This window comes from Alligator mississippiensis, chromosome 3 (assembly GCF_030867095.1).
Source record: "Alligator mississippiensis isolate rAllMis1 chromosome 3, rAllMis1, whole genome shotgun sequence".
NCBI lineage: Eukaryota > Metazoa > Chordata > Crocodylia > Alligatoridae > Alligator > Alligator mississippiensis.
In genome coordinates this window covers 90,426,602-90,432,716 of record NC_081826.1, presented here as the reverse complement: position 1 = coordinate 90,432,716, position 6,115 = coordinate 90,426,602, and the positions used below count along the sequence as shown (strand labels likewise).

The 6,115-nt window shown below is 41.2% G+C and overlaps 1 pseudogene; it reads right to left on the bottom strand.

Moving 5' to 3' along the window:
• Positions 1–341: 341 nt before the first annotated feature.
• LOC102569243 (tigger transposable element-derived protein 1-like) lies at positions 342–1,566 on the bottom strand (annotated as a pseudogene).
• Between the last annotated feature and the right edge of the window lie 4,549 nt (positions 1,567–6,115).

Genomic DNA, 6,115 nt, shown 5'->3' with positions numbered 1-6,115 from the left:
TACTTTCCTGACCAAGGGCCTGATGCCCAACTTTTTATAGAAATGACCATAAACACCATATTTAAATCAACTATTTTATTTAATCAGAAGGTGAAGGAACACCTTCACCAGGGTCATGGAATGGGCTTCTTTGGAGAGAATTTTGGGGAGACTTAGGGCCACTTAATGGCTTTTTGAGAAACTGATCCAGGAATGTTTGTTTTGCTGCCCTTTTTTTCTCATTGTAAATTTCCCTGTAGCACACACCGGCATTAGAGATCAAGTTGTTGGTCTTTGAGGTTGGGATCCATTTTTTCAAAAATTGTCATTGCAGCTTCCAAATGCTTGACGGCCTCACTCATCTACTTTGTTGTCATGTTACCTTGAGCAGTACTCTCTTGAATCTGGGCCTGATTTTCTGCCTTCCTTTGCTCCTCAAGACGGACAAGGTCTTCATTGGTCCGTTCCTGGCAATGAGAGGCCAGCAGCTCCACAACATCTTCTGTTTTAACTTCTAGCTGTAGCTGGCCAGCCACCTTCACAACATCAGCAGTGACTTCATCCACTTGGTCTGCAAATCCTTGGAAATCAGAGACGAATTCTGGGCACAGTTTTTTACAGACACCATTGAGGTTGGATTCCTTAACCTACTTCCAAGACTCTCCAGTGTTCTTCACTGCATTCAGGGTGTTGAAGCCCTTCCAGAAATCCTTGAGGGTTGGTCCACCTTCCTGGTCTGTGATACTGATGGCCTGGGCAAAGTTTCTTCTAAGGTAGTAAGCCTTAAAAGATGAAATGACCCCCTGGTCCATAGGCTGGAGCAGCAATGTTGTGTTGGGGGGGCAAGAAAACAACTTTGATGTTAGGCTTTAAATCTGCAAAGGATGTCCAGGGGTAAGGATGTCCAGGGGTATTGTCTAAAATTAACAAAACCTTACGTGCAAGGTTGTTCCTCTCACAATAATTCTGAACAGCCAGCACAAAATAGTCAGTGAACCATTCCTCAAAAAGGGCCCCAGTCACCTAAGCGTTACGATTTGATTTCCAGATGACTGGAAGGCTGCCTTTAACATAACCCTTAAGTGCTCTGGGATTTTCGGAGTGATAAACAAGCAAGGGTTTGAGCTTGAAATCACCTGCAGCATTTGAACCAAGCAAAAGGGTAAGCCTATCTTTAGCTGTTTTAAAACCTGGTATGGTTTTTTCTTGTTGGGCGATGTACATCCTGGAAGGCATTTTCTTTCAGAACAGCCCAGTCTCATTGATATTGAACACTTGCCTGGCACAATAACCTCCCTCTTCAGTGATTTTAGCCAATTTTTTAGGAAAATCTTGAGCTGCAGTCTCATCAGCACTAGCAGCTTCACCTTGCACCCTGATGTTATGCAAGGCATACCTGCCTTTAAAATGCATGAACCAACCCTTGCTTGCGCTGAATTTTTCATCCTTGGATCTCTCATCATATTGTTGCTTCACAGTGTCAAAAAGACTCAAAGCCTTGGCTTGAATGGTGGCTAAACTCAAAGGCATGCAGCGCTGAGTTCGATCCTGAATCCACAAAATCAAAAGTCTTTCCATGTCAGCCATAAGTCCTGCATGTTGCCTTATACTAGTGGATTGCAATGAGGCAGTGCTTTTAATTTCACCACTTATTTTTTCCTTTTCTCTAATAATAGTTTGTATTTGTATCATTCCCTGCTTGTCTGGGCATAATAAATAGAATGTAACAGGTGCTGCCCTTTTGAAATGTTCCCCTTCAGCAACATCTGATGTACGTGTGTCCATACCTCAGGAGTACACTTGCACAGAATCAGTTGCAGTGCTGGCAACTGTTTTCAAAATGACAACTGCTGTATTTTCTCGATTCTAAAATCGTTTCCCGCAAACCCCCCCCCCCCCCCCCCATTTAACAAGCTACTCAGCTGTTCCAGGGGCTAGGCTGGGGCCATGCATAATGCCCCAGGCTGGAATGGGGACAGAGTCTGCTGGTGTGGAGGAAGGGTAAGGGGGCGGAGGGTGAAGTGGGGGGGGGGCAAGGCTGTAGGGGTGCAGGCAGTGGGGCAAGCACAAGCAGGGAGCAAGCTGCTTAACTTTCCCACACCACCTGCCCCCCAATGCCTTCCCCCCTGCAGCGAGGGGGACAAATCAAAGATAACCCTCCAATAATTAGATTCTATGCAAGGAAAACTATAACAAATTTATAATTTTTTTCATGCATAGAATCTAGTTCTTGGGAGGTCACCTTAAAGTGTCAGGGTCATCTTGGGTAAATATGGTAACTTTACATGTGCCAGGTAACAGGTTTGAAATAAAGAGACTTAGGTAGGGTCTCCTTGTTAGAAGTTGATCCACAGTTCCAGTAGAACTCAAAGTTCCCTGCATGTTCTTCTTTAAATATCACAGCCTAAATATTTTGAATTGGGCATCTAAAAATTGAAAATTAGTCCCTAAATGGCTTATTTTTGATATAAGGTCTTATATGGCTAAAGAAGTGTAGCTTGGAAGACCAAATAAATTCTTAAACTAGATTTCTATGCTTTATGCCTATAAAGAAAATCTTCCACTCATGAATCAGTGTGAACTGATGTATTCTTCTTTCTGCAGCTAACCTGAAACTATCAAATTAACAAGATGTGAGGTGTCTTATATCCCAAGTAGTAGTTAACTCTGAAACCTAATAGCAATGCTGATATTTAATCATTGATCATTTCACTACTGATTGGTTAACAAAAACATCCAGCTGCTGTGCTTAACCCATAATTTCAGACTGCCTCCTACACTGGCTGCAAAACATCTCCAGTTGTTTCTCACCTTATTGCCAACTCTTTCTACAATACTAGTCATGCAGCATCCATACAAAAATCTGAGGCATGTTGACAGCTCAGGAGCAGGGTGAAATCAAATTAATTTAAAAGGCCACTAGCCCTAAAATCTCATATTTTCTTTTTAAATTAACAGTAGTTCCTGCAACTGCTTCTATTTTGCTCCTTTTGTGGTAACCCCCACAGGTTCCCAGAGTCTTTCAGACTTTGTACAGCCATAGCAAAAAGACCATCCTGGTCCAGAGAGTTTACAGACTAAGCTTGAAATGAAAGAGCAGTTTGGGAAGCCATAGATGGAGGAGTGCAGGATACAGGAACATGATTCAGATAGCTGTGGTAACTAGCAGTTGGAGAAGAATACCTATCTATTCTCCCTCCTCTTGACAAATTTTGTTGTTTTTTTTTTTATCAAATGTCCTCTCTTTAAAATATTTTCCCTATGTTAAAAAATAACATGCAAATAAGAAGAACTGCCTTTGTACATTGTATTGTCCATTGCACAGAAAACGCATTGAAAAATAAATAACTTTCCCATTTCTTTCAGTTACTCTGATTGTAACTATATAGAATTATAGCTGGTCAAAATTTTCTGTTGCAAAAAAAGATTCCTAAATTGGCATGTCCCTTTCATATCAAACTATGAACATTTGTTGCAGGGAAAAAAGAGAGCTAAATATCCCCAAATGCTTAAGATCCTTTGAAAATTATGTCTTATTCCAAAAAAATGTTACCTCATAAAAGCAAACAAGAAGTCATATTCTTAGCCTCATATTTAGAATACATCAATGAATGTTATAATCAAACAAACTTACTTTTATGAGGCTGAAGGATTGAGTGTGATTTTGAAATGTCAAATTAGCATATGACCTTTACTTATATTTTAAAAATTTAATGAGTAAAAATTCTTTTATACCATTAAGATATTTTTGCATTAGCTCTTCGTAGGTGCTGATTCTGACATGAACTCCTGTGAAAATTGTCCTCTAAAAATGGAAAGTTTCTCTTGCAAGGTTAAACTTTATTTAAAATTGAACTTACAATCTGACCTGCTCTTGTGTCTTCATGAGTTTTCAGTCTATGTAGCTGTCAGTGACAGTAAAGAGCAGAGTTTGAAAAGTGGTTTTCAAGCCATTGTGACAATTCAGGAGATAATGGGATAGCAAATGCAAATATGCTTTGAGTATTGTGTTCATCAACCATAACACATCATTTGAGTATGACTGACCATTTTACATTGTTGGAGGAGGGTGCATTAGGAAATGCAGGCTGTGCAAAGTTATGTGAAGTGTGAAAGGAAAACTATGATGACTTAATTTTCAGGTCCTCAATGAATGATTTTTGAGTTAGTGATTCTCAGCCAGGGTGCTATGACACCCTGGGGTGGCTTGAGATCTTTTGAAGCGTGCTGTGGGGGTGCCATGCAGCATTGGGCACTGTTAGGTGTAAAAGAAAAAATGCTCTATTATTTTTCTGCATGAAAAAACAAGTGAAAGCTAAGACCTGACATTTTTGAAGAGGTGCCTTGAGTTGAAAAAGGTTGAGAACCATTGCTCTAAAACCTTTGACCATGATGACAGAGTTGGGTTCTACCAGAAGTGCCTAGACTAAGCTGCTCCTTCTCCTTTCTGTGTACCACAGTTCCTATGGAATTGAGCATGAAAGCCTATGGGCCACTCTTTATTAGGAGCACAAGGCTAGAATAGATCAGATTATCAAGTCCAGGTCACCTGATTATCTTTCATAAACCAAGTGAGCTCTGTGTATGAATACTATTTATTTTCTATAAACAATTGGTTTGATTTAGGCACAGTTATTATGTAGCTATTGTGGGTAGGTGGGAACTGAATGCATACTTGCAGTAAAAGCTCTGTTATTTGGCATGAGTGGGAAATAGGGTGTGCCAGTAATCTAAAAATGCTGGTTACCTAAGGCAGGGGTTTTCAGCCAGATTTGGGGGGGAAGGGGGGGGCGGCATGGTGGCCACATGTGGAGCAGCGGCAGCACAGGGTGGTGGGTGGTGGTGGCCACTGTATGTGAATTCCCCCTCCTCCCTCTCCCCCCACAGCCGTCCGGCCGGAAATTCTGACTAGAAGAGTGTGCCGGATACTAAAATGCCAGTTAACACAGCTTTTACCATAGTTCAATTTAATAAGCTGTTATATATAGAAATAAACAGGAAAGCCAAACAATGGGTATAGATAAACTATCTTCCAGCAAATAGAGCAGGAAACCTGGAACTAACTAGAAGATGGCCACGTTCAGGCTCCAGCTACACGAGACAAAGGTGTTCTGGCCAACACTGAAACCCACAGATCCAAAGGATACCAGAGAGTTAAAAAAGTGACCCGTTAGAGAAAGAAGCAAGCGTAGTTGTTGGGAGCCTTATGTGTGGAATAAGAGAGAGAAGAGGCCGTAGAAAGTGACAGGTCCTGTGCGAGAGTCAGGCTAAGCAAGGTTTCCTGGCTATGATCTGGAGGTTGGTACTGTACAGAGAGCTCATAATCCCCTCTCTTTCATTCAGAGTTCAGTCTGGACTATCTAACAATAAAATAGTACTTGGTAATAGAGGAAACTGGGCTGCATGTGTTAACTGCTGGTCACAACCCTGAGGGAAGAGACTGCAGGGTCCAATTACAGTCAAGTCCACTGAGTAATCTCTGGAAGTAGGAAGGAAACTGTAGCTTGCCACCTGCTTTAAGATCGGGCACATTGTGAGCTTTCAGCCTCAGGGACATGAAAGCTCAGGAGGCCTTGTTACCTCGGGCCATGTGCACATTAGAAGGTCCCAGCTGTGGATAGCTCACTAACTGCTGTAGTGCACAGGTCCTGTTTGCTTATTCACAGGGTTATTTGCATCTGCAGATCCAGGTTTTTAGGCAAATGTTCAGTTTGCAATTGTGTCAGTCAGGCACAGGCAGGACTTCATGCGCACTACTGAAAATAGTATCCTTTTGTATGTTTGCTGTTTAGTGAGCTAACATTAATAATGCATATGAACAAGCATTTTTATTTGATTAGAAATACTCTCATAGGAAATATAGCATGTAAACTTGCCTGAAGTATAAGCTATGGCTATATTTTTTACTTGCTCTTTTTTTCAAATACATGATAAGGAAATTATGTAATATAAGTAACAATGCAGACATTATTGTTGCTTTGCAATCTATTCATGAGGTCCTGGCCTTGTGCTGCCCCATGGGAGAGCAGGTGGTATACAGACAGATATTTAAGCAGTTATTTAGGGTTTATTTAAGTCACTAAGAGAGACAGCCTGAGAGCAATAATAGGGCATGGTCTCAAGACTGCATATGCTG